The sequence below is a fragment of the Nerophis ophidion genome, linkage group LG24 (assembly GCF_033978795.1).
Source record: "Nerophis ophidion isolate RoL-2023_Sa linkage group LG24, RoL_Noph_v1.0, whole genome shotgun sequence".
In the NCBI taxonomy this organism is placed as follows: Eukaryota; Metazoa; Chordata; class Actinopteri; order Syngnathiformes; family Syngnathidae; genus Nerophis; species Nerophis ophidion.
In genome coordinates, this window is record NC_084634.1 from 19,214,764 (window position 1) to 19,233,545 (window position 18,782).

The 18,782-nt window shown below is 41.1% G+C and overlaps 1 long non-coding RNA gene across 1 annotated transcript; it reads right to left on the reverse strand.

Annotated features, from left to right (window-relative positions):
* Positions 1–5,568: 5,568 nt before the first annotated feature.
* On the reverse strand, positions 5,569–6,281 carry LOC133542298 (uncharacterized). Its single transcript, XR_009804117.1, has 3 exons — positions 6,144–6,281; positions 5,903–5,998; positions 5,569–5,807 (listed from the first exon to the last, which is right to left on the reverse strand). It is a non-coding gene; the product is annotated as an uncharacterized LOC133542298 (long non-coding RNA).
* Between the last annotated feature and the right edge of the window lie 12,501 nt (positions 6,282–18,782).

The following is an 18,782-nucleotide window of genomic DNA, read 5'->3' on the forward strand; positions in this document are numbered from 1 at the left end:
AAACATTGAACTTAGTAGGGACATTAAAAAAAATGTAAGATTAATCGCGATTCTTATTAGTTACGATTGTTAATCCCCTCCCCCAATCAGTCATTTCCAGCCACTCAGACAAATTATAATGTTGATGTTAGAGATGTACAATAATAAAAAGCAGATATTATCGGCCGATAAATGCTTTAAAATGTAATATCGGAAATTATCGGTATCAAAAAGTAAAATGTATTACTTTTTAAAACGCCGCTGTACGGCTAGGGAGAAGTACAGAGCCCCAATAAACCTTAAAAAGGCACTGCCTTTGCGTGCTGGCCCAATCACATAATATCTATGGATTTTCACACACGCAAGTGAATGCAAGGCATACTTGATCAACAGCCATACAGGTCACACTGAGGGTGGCCGTATAAACAACTTTAACACAGTTACAAATATGCGCCACACTGTGAACCCACAACAAATAAGAATGACAAACATTTCGGGAGAACATCCGTACCGTAACACAACAGAACAAATACCCAGCACCCCCTTGCAGCACTAACTCAATACAAACCCCCGCTACCCCCGAACTCCCCACACCTCAACCCCGCCCACCCCAACCTCCTCATCCTCTCTCAGGGAGAGCATGTCCCAAATTCCAAGCTGCTGTTTTGAGGCATGTAAAAAAAATAATGCACTTTGTGACTTCAATAATAAATCTGGCAGTGCCATGTTGGCATTTTTTTCCATAACTTGAGTTGATGTATTTTGGAAAACCTTGTTACATTGTTTAATGCATCCAGCGGGGCATCACAACAAAATTAGGCATAATAATGGGTTAAATCCACGACGATATACATCAGTTGATATCGGAATCGCTAATTAAGAGTTGGACAACATTTGAATGTTGCCAAAAAAGCCATTATCGGACATTTATAGTTGATGTAGATGATCCTCTTTTCTGTACATATTTTTGCTTCTCTTGTTGCCTTATTTGTATTTGACTTTATTAAATGTTTGGGTCAAATTTTATTAAACAAAAAAAGAGTTTTCTGTAGAAATGTATCACAGCTCTTTAGTTTATGGAGGAAGGTAGTTAATCATAGACTTGTCTCTCAATGTTATTAAAATAAAATGTTGATTTTTAAATCGAGAATTGTTTTGAGTCGAGAGTCGAGTCTGAATCGAATTGTTACCACCAAGAATCGAATTGAATCTTTCACAGCTGTTTAGGTTACGTTGCTTTTTTTAGTGTTCTCCTGTGTTTAGCATTAGTTCCTGTCCTGCGCTCTTACTTTGGTGGAGCTTCCTGTTGTGTGAATGTTCTTTTTCATAACAGCTTCACTTCTCTACGCACTGATATCCACGCACCTGCTTTCTGTTTGTAATTAACACTATTTAAGTTGAGCTTGCGACGCCATTGGTTTGTCCGGACATTCTGTCAAACAAACAATGTGGCAGCGTACGGTAAATGTGGTATTTAATGATTAAACGAACCAAAAAAAAAAGCGAGGGCAACTGAGAAAGGAACGAATCAGTTCAGGAAGTGATTCGGTTCAGTACGTTCACTCAAAAGATTTGTTCTTTCGAACGAATCGTTCGCAAACGACACAACACTGATATAAGCAAAAGCACTTACGAGGAAGGCGGAGCAGACGGTGTCCACAAAGTACGTGCGGACTTGATCTCAGCATCCAATGAATCCTCAACAGTCACCAGTGAATCGCGTAGAATGTTCCGACAAACCATTGGTGTCGCAAGCGCAATTTAGCTAGTGTTAATTACGAACCAAAAGCAGGTGCGTGGATCCGTGCTCAGAGAAAGATGTGACGCGGTTACGAAAACACACTAACACAACAGGAAGTGCCAACAAAATAAGGGCGCCGGACAGGAACTAACACTAAACACAGGAGAACACTAACAAACGCTACAGTAACCAGCCGAGACAGGTTCGTGTCGTGCCCAAAGAGTCCTAAACCTAGTACTTAGTATAAAATAATTGAATAATAACTTAAATGTGTTGATTAATTATGATTGGAATTAGATGTAAAATGAAATATGTAATTATTTGATTTAATGTGAACAGATATTTAATGATTTTATAATTTACTTAATTAATTAAACATTCACCGAAAACGACAAGCAGTAGAAAACAGTTCAAGTTAAAGTACCAATGATTATCTCACACACACACTAGGTGTGGCAAAATTATTCTCTGCATCTGACCCATCCCCTTGTTCCACCCCCTGGGAGGTAAGGGGAGCAGTGGACAGCGGCGATGGCCGCGCCCGGGAATACTTTTTGGTGGTTTAATCCCCAATTCCAACCCTTGATGCTGAGTGCCAAGCAGGGAGGTAATGGGTCCCATTTTTATAGTCTTTGGTATGACTCGGCCGGGGTTTGAACTCACAACCTACCGATCTTAGGGTGGACACTGTAAACACAAGGCCACTGAGTAGGAAACAGGAAAATGGAGCACTGGACAGGAAATAAAGCGAAATACAAGAAATTAATATTGATTACAATGACAAAAAGTGTTATATAAACAAAGTGGATTGGATTAGATAAAATAAAAAATGTTTACCATAAATGGATTTTGAAGAAAAGTGGTCTTAGGTCAGGTTTACACTGCACATCAAATCAGAATGTTTTTGAATGAATAGCGTCAATAGCTATTCGCTCAATAGCTTCAGTTTCTTCTTCAATACTTTCATACTCCAACCATCTGTTTCAATACATGCATAATCTGTTGAATCGCTTAAACCGCTGAAATCCGAGTCTGAATCCGAGCTATTGTCGCTATATTTTGCTGTGGTATTCGCAATTGTTTGTTTACATTGGCAGCACTGTATGACGTCACAGGGAAATGGATAGTCGCATCGCAAATAGCGAAAATCAAGCACTTTAAAGCTTAATTTAGGGATATTCCGAGACCGGTAAAATTTAGAAAAAATACAACAAGCCACTGGGAACTGATTTTTATTGTTTTTAACCCTTTTGAAATTGTGATAATGTTCCCCTTTAAGTGACAGTGATTAGATCTGGGTTTATTTATGGCAGTCTAAACGCTCCAAACTGATCTTTCGACATGAGATTCAGCCCACATCAGGAGATGGCCCAAATTCGATCTTTTCAAATGTGACTTCAGTCTAAACGCGATGCGACCCGAACGCGACTTTTTCGCCACCTTTGGGCGAGCTGCGTCACTAGCGTGTGCGGGGAGAGATGGATACTTCACCACGCCATACGGTTTCGGTGAGCCAATTATTTTCGACGGTGCATCGCTCATCAGTAGTGCACAAAAAAATAGGTCATTGTGTAACATATGAATATGTATTGACGAATTGTCAAAAGACCAAAATAGATGATGTGGCGCATTTGCTTACAAGAATTATGATGAACATCTTGAAACCTTTTATTTTTTATTGAGAAAAATAGTATTTATGTATTTATCATTTGTTTGCTTACTATGGTATATTTTTTATTTATTATTCATTTGTTCACTGTTCTGTTACACAGAACAGAAAAATTGGATATAATTGCTGTGGTATGAAAAGGGGTAGTATTAAATAAGCTCTGCTTCTTTCTACTCCTTTTTGGACGTGCTGTAATGAAACAACTGGAATTGTGTGTTGCATTACATCGTATCGTATGCGTGTTCCAAATAAACTGTAACTGAACTGAACTAAACTTACCCAATACCCCCTCCCCCCAAAAAAATTAAATAAAATATATTAAACCATGTGTCAGGCAGGCTTGGTCAAAAGATAGGACTCAGATGCAGAGTAGGGATAAAGTCGACAGGCTTTTATTTTGAAAGCTTCCTTTCACCTCCACAGTCAGGGCAATTCAATATAGGCTATAATAATAATAATAATAATAATAATAATAATGATAATAATAACATACTTTATTTGTAAAAATAAATAAATAAATAAAGCACTTTACATTGGGCAAACAACCTCAAAGTGCTACAGCGTTTAAAAAAAATAATAATATTAATAATAAAAGGATAATAAATATAAATAAAAACTAGAACAGCCTAATAGCTAGAACTAATACGCATGTATTAAAAAAGGGATCTTTTAAACAGAAGGGTTTTTAAGCCTTTTTTAAGAGAATCCACCGTCTGCGGTGCCCTCAGGTAGTCAGGGGAAGCATTCCACAGACTGGGAGCAGCGGAGCAGAAAGCACGGTCTCCCATAGTTTGTAGCTTTGTCCTTGAAGGTGTGAGGAGGTTAGCCTGTTTGGAGCGGAGGTGTCGTGTGGAGGATTTGGGGGTGAGTATTTATTTGAGGTGGAGAGGGAATACTCCATGGAGTTTGAGGTGGAGAGGAAGACTCCATGGAGTATTACTATAGTAGTCGGCGAAAAAGGTTCCGAACAAAAAGGAACAACCGAAAATCACTTCGAAAATAGGAAACCACCAAAACAATTACGAACTATACTTGGCGCCGTATATTCTATGAAATTTATTATAAACAAAAAACGTTCAAACAGGATGAAGAAACAATGGCTATGAAACTTCTACACTGTTTCGAATCTAATGAAAGTTAACAAAAAATATCACTCAAATAATTGAGAAAAAGGAAGAACTGTTGGAAAAAAGTAAAACTCACCACTTCGGCTGAAAAACTAAATAACACAGAATCACTCTGAGGAGAAGAAAAAGAAAACTGAAAATATCAACAAAGGAAATCAGGATCCATCCATCCATCCATTTTCTACCGCTTATTCCCTTTTGGGGTCGCGGGGGGCGCTGGCGCCTATCTCAGCTACAATCGGGCGGAAGGCGGTGTACACCCTGGACAAGTCGCCACCTCATCGCAGGGAAATCAGGATCAAGGTATTCAAACACGAGACAAGGCTAGGCATGGACAGGACGCTAGAGAGGCACAAATAAACGAGACAATCTGGCACAGAACAAACCCAGTGGGCACAGAGACGTTTAATTAACTTTGACACAACGTTACTTTCCGGTGTTGAAACAACGTTCGATTTGGGTTGAAAATGAAAGTTGGATCAACGTTTAAATACAGATGTTGAATCAACGTCAATGTTTCAACGTTGATTCAACTTTCAGTTTCTACCTAACAGAGACGTTTAATCAACGTTGAAACAACGTTACTTTCCCGTGTTGAAATAACGTTGGATTTGGGTTGAAAATGAAAGTTGGATCAACGTTTAAATACTGACGTTGAATCAACGTCAATGTTTCAACGTTGATTCAACTTTCAGTTTCAACCTAACAGAGACGTTTAATCAACGTTGAAACAATGTTACTTTCCCGTGTTGAAATAACGTTGGGTTTGGGTTGAAAATGAAAGTAGGATCAACGTTTAAATACCGACGTAGAATCTACGTCAATGTTTCAACGTTGATTCAACTTTCAGTTTCTACCTAACAGAGACGTTTAATCAACGTTGAAACAATGTTACTTTCCCGTGTTGAAATAACGTTGGATTTGGGTTGAAAATTAAAGTTGGATCAACGTTTAAATACCGACGTAGAATCTACGTCAATGTTTCAACGTTGATTCAACTTTAAGTTTCAACCTAAGATCAACCAACCAATTATCAACGTAATATCAACCAATATATAAATATAATTAAAGACAACAAAACATAGTGCATATATAGCTCCAGGCTGAATCCTGTTAATGCAAAATTAAAATTAAGTACAAAGAAAATGGAGAATGTCAATCGATATAATTATTTATTTAGCCTGTGATGCCCATCCTATTCCTCCCTTCCGTCCAGGGGCATATTTCAGTTTATTTTTTAAGGCATCATGGACCATCGTTTCGGTCCCCTTCTGGGTATCCAAGACACTAGCTGTAAACAGGCAAAAAGAATACAAATGAATTAAGGGTGCATGTGATTTACCCCAATCAAGTTAATGTAATTATTAAACACACACACAAACTCACCTGTGACTAAATCGAGCAGCTTCGTCTCGGCAAAGCTATTTTTTTCCCCCTCTCCCCTTCATGTTCAGATTGGACATTAATTCATTTGTCATGAGCCTGAAATTGAACACACAAGTCATACATGCAGGCCAAAAAGTACGGAATTTTGCAATATTATAATTCCCGATCTAGCACTCATAGATTGGAATTTGGGTCTTACATCGCCTATTTTTAATATATATAAAGAGAAAGAGGAAAATACCTGTCCATTATGGTGCTTAAACAGCTCTTTAAGTCATATCCACCAATCTTTGAGAGCCTGGCTGTCTGCAAATATACAGGAGAATGTGTTTATCATACACTGGGGGAAGGGGCTGGCAAACACATACATACATTCAAGTATAGGGCCTGTTTTATTTACACGTGTTTTATCTACACGATTTCATAACCTGAAATTTCTATCTAAATACAATAATATTTCCGATGTAAAAACAGTTACACAATTATAATGTTATAATTACTTACTAACAAATCTTTTTTTCTTGGTTGAGTTTTTATCAACTCGTCAAGGTCGGGTAGTTCCTCCACTGTCTCCAATTTCTGCACATGGAAGGACAGTTTTATCAAAAAATTATCCTTTTTGGTATCATATGTATCATAGTAAGTGTACTGTGTCGTTCCATATGCACAAACTAAAATCATTGGTACATCGCCTTGCATTAACGTTCTGCTTTTCAATTACCGGTAGTGGTACATGTACATAGACTTAGGGGCGGACCAGATGAAACGTGGGGGAGGGTATGTTTTTTTGGGGAAAAAAAGAGATTGTTTAGCAAAAACTGAAAAATAAATAGTTTGTTCTCCTGACGTATATATATATATAAAAAAAATAGTTTGCTCCGGTAAGCTCTGCAAAAAAAAAAAGTTGGTTGCCTTCTTGTGCCAAGAGAAAAAACTTTGTACCCCCCAAAAATTTCTGCGCTCCGTGCAGTCTTTTATTGTCAATCATAAAACATCTTTCAACAAAATCTGTCTGGATATTTTATTGTCATATATTTTAGTATACATGTTGGCCAACAGGTCAACAGTGAAACCATTTGGAAGTTTCAATACTTGACAAAAGCTCTTGTAATAGCAGTACTGGCCTTATCAGTAAAATAAAAAAATAAGTAAAGATAATAGCATTTAATATTACATGGATCCTTTTATGGGCGACCCGTGGACTTGCATTTTGAGACAAAGCCTTGCTAACAAGTCAAACTAATTAAAACGTATCTGTACTTAAAATAAACTGGCAAAATTTTAAATAAACATTAAAATGAGCCAGAAAAACCTAACTGCCATCAAGACGGGTGTTTTGAAGATCAAAATCAAGAGGAAGTAAATTAATACAGTGACTGGCGCGGCTGTAAAAGACAATCCGTACAGAACCAAAAATAAATGTTTGTTTTGTGTTAGCCTGGAAAAACAATTGTTTGCTTTTGGGCAGGTGGGGAAAACATTGTTAGTTGTCTGCTTGGGGAGAAAAAAAAAGTTTGCTCAGGTCGAGTTTATACAGTCAAAATAAACGTTTTCCTGCAACCCTCTTGTGAAAGGGCAAAAATTATATCGATATAAATAACCAATATTATCTCAAGGTACAAACCTGAATCTTTATGGACGTCGATGGTTTTCTTTGCAGTGAAATAGTTCGATTTCCAATTCAAATCTTCGCTCTTAGACTTGCTTGCTGGACTGGAAAGGAAGTACTTCAGCACGCATGCGCACAAGCTTGGCTTTTAGTTCACGCTGCCATCAAGCAGCGGTTTCGTTGAAAACTGTCGCAAATGGCCGATGCGCGCAGAATGTGTGGCAAGTTGAATTGTACACGTTGAAAGGACGTTGAAAAGACGATGTCCCCCACTGATGAAAACAAACCAGATTTGCAACATATGGTGTGGTGGGGTCAGTTGGTTGTGATTTGGTCGGGATATGGTTGAGTGATGTCGCGACGTAATTCCAACCTCACCTCGACGTTGAACTAAGGATGGGTGCCCACTGGGAAGGGAAGCGTGGGCTTATAAGACACATGAGGGTAATGGGGAACAGGTGGAAACAATCAGGGGTCGGGGATGACGTCAGACTGATGAGACAAAAAGATGGGGAAGTGAACCGAAACGACAGGAGTTACTTTTCAAACTAAAACATGCACTTCACAAGACAGAAAAAAAAAAAAGACAAGACATCCCTCTTTCAATTACTTTCACGTAAAAAATACCCACTCATTTTTAAGGTGTGGCGATTTTGTTTTATTTTGTAGTAGTAGCAGCGACTTCCTTGTTCATTTACGGAATCCGGTCAACGTCCTGTGTTTTCACTTCAATGAACTGCGCGTGCAGGTGACGTCGAGGCCACATTGGGGCGTATTTGTGCATTTACACTGGTGTCTGACAAAGATTTTTTTTTTAAGTTAAAAAAAAATCTGATTTCGGAAAAAATCCACTGTGGGCCACCTGGGCCTGCAGTGTAAACGTGGTCCTACATGCAGGTCAGTGCGGGGGAAACGAACATGTGGACGTGTCATCAAGCTGTGGGAAGTTCACCCAAGTTTCAAACAGCAGAGTGAAAATGTGCTTTTGATGACAGCTTATGTGAAATATGAGAGATTTTTTTTTTTTGCATCCTCGCTTTTGTGTTTGCGTCTCAGTGGGGCATACAGAACTCGCCCATAACAACCCCACCCCTGTGTGTTCATCACTCACTAAATGTTGGCCTCTTTGGTAAAAGCGGTTTAAATTAACGCCAACCTTATAATCGGTACATTGCAACACATGCCAATACTGCCGGTTTAGTTTACTAAATTGCAATTTTAAATTTCGCTCGGAAGTATCATGCTGAAACGTTGCGGTATGATGACGCATGCATTGTAGAGGACATTTTGGTCCAGCACCGTTCACAGCTATGAGTCGTCTCTTTTCATCGCACAATTCCACAGTATTATGGACATCTGTGTTGCTGAATCTTTTGCAATTTGTTCAATTAATAATGGAGACGTCAAAGAAGAAAGATGTAGGTGGGAAGCAGTGTATTGCGGCCGCCTTTAGCAACACAAACACAGCCGGTGTTTCCTGGTTTACATTCCCAAAAGATGACAGTGAAGCTTTATTATGGAACAGTGCGGTCAAGCGAACATGGTTCCCTACCACATGTCAACTTGCAGGTTTCGGTGAGAAAATGGTGGTAATAAGTCGGCTCTAACCGTCGACATGAGCGGAGAGCTTGCGTCGTTCCTCCTGCACCTGTCAAAGAGGCAACTGCGGACTCTCTTCCCTCCTCCCTCAAGGCTGCCCCCGACCATCGGATGCTTCCACCGTGGACGAAGCATCGGCTACCACCGCCTTATCGAGAAGGGATTTTCCAGAATTCCATCCATCCATCCATTTTCTAACGCTTATTCCCTTTTGGGGTCGCGGGGGGCGCTGGCGCCTATCTCAGCTACAATTTTCCAGAATTATCCTAGTAAATTTGTCTAATAACATCTGAATCGCTCTGCCATCTAGGTTTTTTTTTTTCCTAGTCTTTCACTCTCACTTTCCTCATTCACGAATCTTTCATCCTCACTCAAATTAAAGGGGAAATCGTCGCTTTCTCGGTCCAAATCGCTCTCGCTGCTGGTGGCCATGATTGTAAACAATGTGCGGATGTAAGGAGCTCTACAACCCGTGACGTCACGCGCACATCGTCTGCGACTTCCGGTAAAGGCAAGGCTTTTTTATTAGCAACCAAAAGTTGCGAACTTTATCATTCGATGTTCTTTACTAAATCCTTTCAGCAGAAATATGGCAATATTGCGAAATGATCAAGTATGACACATAGAATGGACCTGCTATCCCCGTTTGAATAAGAAAATCTCATTTCAGTAGGCTTTTAAATGTAACTAGATATTGGGTTTCACTATGTAAAGTGCTTTGAGAAAAGCGCTATATAAATATAATTCACTTCACTTCAACCTTCCCCTGCAGGCTGAGATGAAACGCTTCCTTCTTCCTTGCAACATGGTGCTAACCCCCCGAGGCCGGGGGTCCGGCGGCATTCGGCGGGACCCCGGCCAAGGTGGGGCAGAGAGAGGAAGGGAGGAAACTTGGTGAGGAATCATGAAAAATGCGGGGCATGAAAATGTCCCCCTTGGTTTTATGGCCGTGCAGCAAAGCTTCCAAGAGCAACACATCTTTAAATTTAACTTGAGATGTTTTTTTATTTTTTTTTGTTGTTTTTTTTTTTTTTTTTTGTTCCACTCCCAACTGCTGGCGAGGGCCTGGTAATGGAAGAGTCGCCAAGACGCTTGGCAACGGCAGCCATGTTAAAAAAGCACTCAATAATGTGGCTTTTTCTGAAATGTGGTGACAGCTTCTGTACGAGGGGCTGAAAGTGGACGAGCCTCTGAAACTCCACGTGCGCCAGACGCGGGCCAATATCGATTTTAAATACAGAGATCCCAGACCCTTTCCTCCCGTGAAGTGAATATAAATGTGAGCGGTGACTGGAAAGCTCTTGGCCTCATCGCAAATGAAAGGTTGTGACCATGTAATGATATTTTGTGGCCCTCTGGAGGAAGTCACCCCTCGTGCGGATGATTGAGCGCTCCTTTCTGGACAGTCGAGGTCATCAATCAACGTCTGATGGAACAAACACATCTCTCCGTTTCCACGGCGTCCACGTTCACCGACCCCCGGCTTGGGCGCATAACTCGCATGCTCCATCGATGACGAGGAGGTTTGGCGATGAACTCTATGGCGCACATAATCCCAGAAGTGACACATGCCGAGGTCTTTATGCACCTAAATATTCTATGATTGCTATAGATGTTGCACTTCCTTTCACAGCAAAATCGCACAATAAAACAGCAAAGTGTTTAAGCAAGGAACCTTCCCCATAGGCAGACCCAGGCAAAGCATTTCATATTCCCCTGAGAACCAGTGTCCTCCGTAGTGGACATTTATTTTAGTCTATTTGTCAGAGTTGCACATATCAGTCCTGTTATGTAACCTCTTGAGAACCAGCGTCCACTGCAGTGGACATTTATTTTAGTCTATTCGTCAGAGTTACACATTTTAAAAAAATATACTAAAAAATACTAAACCTGTTATGTAACCTCCTGACAATCAGCGTCCACTGCAGTGGACATTTCATTTAGCATAGTTGTCAGAGTTACACGTTTTAGTACTGTTAAGTAACCTCCTGAGAACCAGCGTCCACTGCAGTGGACATTTATTTTAGTCTATTCCTCAGAGTTACACACTTTTAAGAAATACCAATCCTGTTATGTAACCTACTGGGAATCAGCGTCCACTGCAGTGGACATTTATTTTAGTGTACTTTTCAGAGTTACACATTTTAGACCTGTTATGTAACCACCTGAGAACCAGCGTCCACTGCAGTGGACTTTTCTTTTTAGTCCACTTGTCAGAGTTACACATTTTAGTCCTGTTATGTAACCTAGTGAGAACCAGCATCCACTGCACTGGACATTTCTTTTAGTCTATTTGTCAGAGTTACATATCTACTGCAAGTCCTCTTATGTAACCTCTTGAGAACCAGTGTCCACTGCAGTGGACATTTCATTTAGTCTATTTGTCAGAGTTACACATTTTAGTACTGTAATGTAACCTCCTGACAACCAGCGTCCACTGCAGTAGACATTTATTTTAGTCTATTTGTCAGAGTTAGACATTTGTGTCCTGTTACGTAACCTCTTTGACAACCAGCGTCCATTGCAGTGGACATTCTTTTAGTCTACTTGTCCGAGTTACACATTTTAGTCCTGTTATGTAACCTCCTGACAACCAGCGTCCCCTGTGGTGGACATTTACTTTAGCCGATTAGTCAGAATTATACACACATGCAGAGAAACAAAGCAAAAAGCGAAAGCAACAGGGAAGTGCTCTGAATGGACAGACTATGAGGCAAACAAAACAAAATGCTGGAACACAGCAAAAAGCACTTTCTAGTAAGGTGGAGCAGACGGCGTCCACAAAGTATGTGCGTACTTGAACTCATCCTGGAAGGAATCATGAACAATGACCAGTGAATAGAGAATAATGTTTCGACAAACCAATGGTGTTGGAAGCTCAACTTAAATAGTGCTAATTACAAACATAAAGCAGGTGAGGGGAAAAGTGCTCCAAGGCAGGCGTAAAACTTCCGCAAGAAAGAAGAAAACAGGAAGTGAAAAAAACACAAAATAAGAGCGCAAGACAGGAACTAAAATTACACCCAGACAATCACCAAGAGACTCAAAACCACACACAGTGTGACAGGCAAAGTAATCCACTCAAGTACATGTTTGATTTTACAAACCCTGTTTCCATATGAGTTGGGAAATTGTGTTAGATGTAAATACAAACGGAATACATCCATCCATCCATCCATCCATCATCTTCCGCTTATCCGAGGTCGGGTCGCGGGGGAAACAGCCTAAGCAGGGAAACCCAGACTTACCTCTCCCCAGCCACTTCGTCTAGCTCTTCCCGGGGGATCCCGAGGCGTTCCCAGGCCAGCCGGGAGACATAGTCTTCCCAACGTGTCCTGGGTCTTCCCCGTGGCCTCCTACCGGTTGGACGTGCCCTAAACACCTCCCTAGGGAGGCGTTCGGGTGGCATCCTGACCAAATGCCCGAACCACCTCATCTGGCTCCTCTCGATGTGAAGGAGCAGCGGCTTTACTTTGAGCTCCTCCCGGATGGCAGAGCTTCTCACCCTATCTCTAAGGGAGAGCCCCGCCACACGGCGGAGGAAACTCATTTCGGCCGCTTGTACCCGTGATCTTATCCTTTCGGTCATGACCCAAAGCTCATGACCATAGGTGAGGATGGGAACGTAGATCGATCGGTAAATTGAGAGCTTTGCCTTCCGGCTCAGCTCCTTCTTCACCACAACGGATCGGTACAACGTCCGCATTACTGAAGACGCCGCACCGATCCGCCTGTCGATCTCACGATCCACTCTTCCCTCGCTCGAGAACAAGACTCCTAGGTACTTGAACTCCTCCACTTGGGGCAGGGTCTCTTCCCCAACCCGGAGATGGCATTCCACCCTTTTCCGGGCAAGAACCATGGACTCGGACTTGGAGGTGCTGATTCTCATTCCGGTCGCTTCACACTCGGCTGCGAACCGATCCAGCGAGAGCTGAAGATCCCGGCCAGATGAAGCCATCAGGACCACATCATCTGCAAAAAGCAGAGACCTAATCCTGCGGTTACCAAACCGGAACCCCTCAACGCCTTGACTGCGCCTAGAAATTCTGTCCATAAAAGTTATGAACAGAATCGGTGACAAAGGACAGCCTTGGCGGAGTCCAACCCTCACTGGAAATGTGTTCGACTTACTGCCGGCAATGCGGAGCAAGCTCTGGCACTGATCGTACAGGGAACGAACCGCCACAATAAAACAGTCCGATACCCCATACTCTCTGAGCACTCCCCACAGGACTTCCCGAGGGACACGGTCAAATGCCTTCTCCAAGTCCACAAAGCACATGTAGACTGGTTGGGCAAACTCCCATGCACCCTCAAGAACCCTGCCGAGAGTATAAAGCTGGTCCACAGTTCCACGACCAGGACGAAAACCACACTGTTCTTCCTGAATCCGAGGTTCGACTATCCGACGTAGCCTCCTCTCCAGTACACCTGAATAAACCTTACCGGGAAGGCTGAGGAGTGTGATCCCACGATAGTTGGAACACACCTTCCAGTCCCCCTTCTTAAAGAGAGGAACCACCACCCCGGTCTGCCAATCCAGAGGTATCGCCCCCGATGTCCACGCGATGCTGCAAAGTCTTGTCAACCACGACAGCCCCACAGCATCCAAAGCCTTAAGGAACTCCGGGCGGATCTTGTCCACCCCCGGGGCCTTGCCACCGAGGAGCTTTTTAACTACCTCAGTGACCTCAGCCCCAGGAATAGGAGAGTCCACCACAGATTCCCCAGGCACTGCTTCCTCATAGGAAGACGTGTTGGTGGGATTGAGGAGGTCTTCGAAGTATTCCTTCCACCTATCCACAACATCCGCAGTTGAGGTCAGCAGAACACCATCCGCACCATACACGGTGTTGATAGTGCACTGCTTCCCCTTCCTGAGGCGGCGGACGGTGGTCCAGAATCGCTCCGAAGCCGTCCGGAAGTCGTTTTCCATGGCTTCCCCGAACTCCTCCCATGTCCGAGTTTTTGCCTCCGCGACCGCTGAAGCTGCACACCGGAATACAATGATTTGCAAATCCTTTTCAACCCATATTCAATTGAATGCACTACAAAGACAAGATATTTGATGTTCAAACTAATATTTTTTTTTTTTTTTTGCAAATAATAATTAACTTAAAGTTTCATGGCTGCAACACCTGCCAAAGTAGTTGGGAAAGGGCATGTTCACCACTGTGTTACATCACCTTTTCTTTTAACAACACTCAATAAACGTTTGGGAACTGAGGAAACTAATTGTTGAAGCTTTGAAAGTGGAATTCTTTCCCATTCTTGCTTTATGTAGAGCATGGGTGTCAAACTCTGGCCCGCGGGCCAAATTTGGCCCGCCCTGTAATTTCATTTGGCCCTTGAGGCAATATGAAATTAACATTAGAGCTGGCCCTCCGGTATTATACAGCGGCAGCGCCGCTGTAACACCACATTCACCGCTAATACTCATACATGCCAACCCTCCCGATTTTCCCGGACTCCCAAATTTCAGTGCCCCTCCCGAAAATCTCCCGGGGTAACCATTCTCTTAAATTTCTCCCCATTTTCACCCGGACGACAATATTGGGGGCGCGCCTTAATGGCACTGCTTTTAGCGTCCTCTACAACCTGTCGTCTCGTCCTATTTTTCTACATACAAATAGCGTGCCAACCCAGTCACATAATATATGCGGCTTTTACACACACAAATGAATGCAATCCATACTTGTTCAACAGGCATACAGGTCACACTGAGGGTGGCCGTATAAACAACTTTAACAATCTTACAAAAATGCACCACACTGTGATCCCACACCAAACAAGAATAACAAACACATTTTGGGAGAACATCCGCACCGTAACACAACATAAACACAACTGAACAAATACCCAGAGCCCTTTGCAGCACTAACTCTTCCAGGACGCTACAATATACCCCCCCAAGCAATAACTAACGTTTTAGTCATGCACTTTCTCTTGCTACTTCAAGGCTTGAATGTTTGATTCATTCATTATTGTTATTTTATTTGCAAATGTATTATTAGCCTGTGGAAAAAGTTTATTTTGATATTTACCTCAGAGTGCTGCAAATAGAAAAGAAGCATTTAATTTTTATTTAAATTTTATTTGATATGCCATTGATATTTTTCGATTAATAGTATTATTTTTATTTAAAATTTGATTTTGCATGTGACTATAAAGTTATATAAGCCTTGCTTGTTCAATATTCAATGCAAAACTTGTTTGGGTCCCTATTCAAAGGTTAATTTGTTCAACCTTGGCCCGCGGCTTTGTTCAGTTTTTAATTTTGGCCCACTCTGTGTTTGAGTTTGACACCCCTGATGTAGAGCTTCAGTCGTTCAACAGTCCGGGGTCTCTGCTGTCGTATTTTACGCTTCATAATGCGCCACACATTTTCGATGGGAGACAGGTCTGGACTGCAGGCCAGCCAGGAAAGTACCCACACTCTTTTTTTACGAAGCCACGCTGTTGTAACACTTGTCTTGCTGAAATAAGCAGGGGCGTCCGTGATAACGTTGCTTGGATGACAACATATGTTGCTCCAAAACCTGTATGGGCCTTTCAGCATTAATGGTGCCTTCTCAGATGTATAAGTTACCCATGCCTTGAGCACTAATACACCCCCGTACCATCACAGATGCTGGCCTTTGAACTTTGCGCCTATAACAATCCAAATGGTTATTTTCCTCTTTGTTCTGGAGGACACCACATCCTCTGTTTCCAAATATAATTTGAAATGTGGACTTGTCAGACCACAGAACACCTTTCCACTGTGCATCAGTCCATCGTAGGTGAGCTCGGACCCAGCCAAGCCGGCGGCGTTCCTGGGTGTTGTTGATAAATTGGTTTGGCTTTGCATAGTAGAGTTTTGACTTGCACTTACAAATGTAGCGACCAACTGTAGTTACTGAGAGTGGTTTTATGAAGTGTTCCTGAGCCCATGTGGTGATATCCTTTGCACACTGATGTCGGTTTTTGATGCAGTACCGCCTGAGGGCTCAAAAGACCGTATTATCATCGCTTACATGCAGGGATTTCTCCAGATTCTCTTAACTTTTTGACGATTTTACCGACCGTAGATGCTAAAATCCCTAAATTCCTTGCAATAGCTCGTTGAGAAATGTTGTTCTAAAACTGTTCGACAATTTGCTTACAAATTGGTGACCCTCGCCCCATCCTTGTTTGTGAATTACTTCGCATTTCTTGGAAGCTGCTTTTATACCCAATCATGGCACCCAACTGTTCCCAATTAGCCTGCACACCTGTGGGATGTTCCATATAAATGTTTGATGAGCATTCTTCAACTTTATCAGTATTTGTTGCCACCTTTCCCAACTTTTTTGTCACGTGTTGCTGGCATCGAATTCTAAAGTTAATGATTATTTGCACAAAAAAAATGTTAATCAGTTTGAACATCAAATATGTTGTCTTTGTAGCATATTCAATTGAATATAGGTTGAAAATGATTTGTAAATCGTTGTATTCCGTTTATATTTACATCTAACACAATTTCCCAACTCGTAAGGAAACTGGGTTTGTAAAATCAAACATGTACTTGAGTGGAATACTTTGCAAACGTGAACAAAAATAATATCAAAAACAACAACAAAGATTTTGTAATGACAGCAAATATTCATCTAATCACTCCGTATCAACCGACTATACGTGGTATCCTTCCTGTCCACGTTTGTATCGATCTATTCATTCAAGCCCCTCCTGTTTACATTCAGGAGCTCTAGCTGAGCGGTTAGCTAGGCCTCTTGTATCCTCCCACGGAGAGAAGTGTGGCATGTTTAGTAGTAAAGTGAATTATATTTATATAGCGCTTTTCTCTTGTGACTCAAAGTGCTTTTACAAAGTGAAACCCAATATCTGAGTTACATTTTAAACCAGTGTGGGTGGCACTAGGAGCAGGTGGATAAAGTGTCTTGCCCGAGGACACAACGGCAGAGACTAGGATGGCGGAAGTGGGGATCGAACCTGGAACCCTCAAGTTGCATGGGGGTAACGATTCATTTCAGAATCCCCTCTCGAGTCAAAATCAATATTATTTTATAACAATGGGTTATGTTCTATGATGAACTACATTCCTCCATGAAATAGATAAACATCTCTGATAAGTTTTTGTATTACTTAAAAGAAAACTTGTTTTGTTTAATATAATTCTACCTAAACAATTAATCAAGTCAAATACAAATAAGGCAACAAAAGATGTCTAATTTCTGTTGAATGTATTTCTATTTCTAAAGTAAATCTGTGCATTGGGTATCAGCATCAACATCAACATTATGATTCACCTGAGTATTATAACTACATATTTTTATTATTTTTAATTGACCATCTTCTGGCTATTCCTCGTCCGCCAGTGATAATGTTACATGTAATGCTGTCCTGATACCATTATTTTGGTACCGGTAGCGGGACTAATATTATTTTGATTCTTTTTGGGTACTTTTCGATAGTTTTCCAAATAAAGAGGACCACAAAATATGTCATTATTGGCTTTATTTTAACTAAAAATCTTAGGGTACATTAAACATATGTTTGTTGTTGCAAGTTTGTCCTTTAATAAAATAGTGAACGTACAAGACAACTTGTCTTTTATTAGTAAGTAAACAAACAAAAGCCCCTAATTAGTCTACTGACATATGCAGTAACATATGGCGTCATTTTCCATTTTATTATTTTGTCAACATTATTAAGGAAAAGTGGTACAAAATTTATTATTAATCTACTGGTTTATTTACTGTTAATATCTGCTTACTTTCTCTTTTAACATGCTTTGTCTACACTTCTGTTAAAATGTAATAATCATTTATTCTTCTGTAGTTTGATACTTTACATTAGTTTTGGATGATACCACAAATTTGGGTATCAATCTGATACCAAATAGTTACAGGATCATACATTGGTCATATTCAAAGTCTTCATGTGTCCAGGGACATATTTCCTGAGTTTATAAACATAATATACATTTTAAAAATTGAAAGATGCCAAAAAATATTGAAGTAATCATAGTGGTATCGACTAGATACGCTCTTGTACTTGGTATCATTGCAGTGGATGACAGGTGTAGATCCACCAATGGCGTTTGTTTACATTTTGATGCCGAGCTACGGTGTGTAGTGAAACATGTTTAGCTATTCCTTGTCCGGCTGGGATGATACTTGTCAGAAACGTACTTTATTTGTCGCCATGGAGACGAGGATTAGTGATTTAGAAGTAGCTAAAAAAATAAATGCAAACTGTGGATGGACTTTAGGCGCGAGCCATGTCTTAAAGCACCTCTTCTTGAGGGCGTTTCAGGCTTATAACTTCACCTTTATCATGATTTTTTTAAAGGGTAATATCATCACAATTTCAGAAGGGTTAAAACCAATAAAAATCCAGTTTCCAGTGGCTTTTTTTATTTTTCGAAGTTTTTTTCAAAATTTTACCCATCATGGAATATCCAGAAAAAAGGCTTTAAAGTGCGTGATTTTCGCTATCTATAAATCCACCGTCCATTTTCCTGTGACGTCATTTAGTGATGCCAACACGGCGGATAGCACAGCAAGATATAGCGACATTAGCTCGGATTCAGACTCGGATTTCAGCGGCTGAAGCGATTCAACAGATTACGCATGTATTGAAACGGATGATTGGAGTATGAAGGCAGATAGCGAGAACGAAATTGAA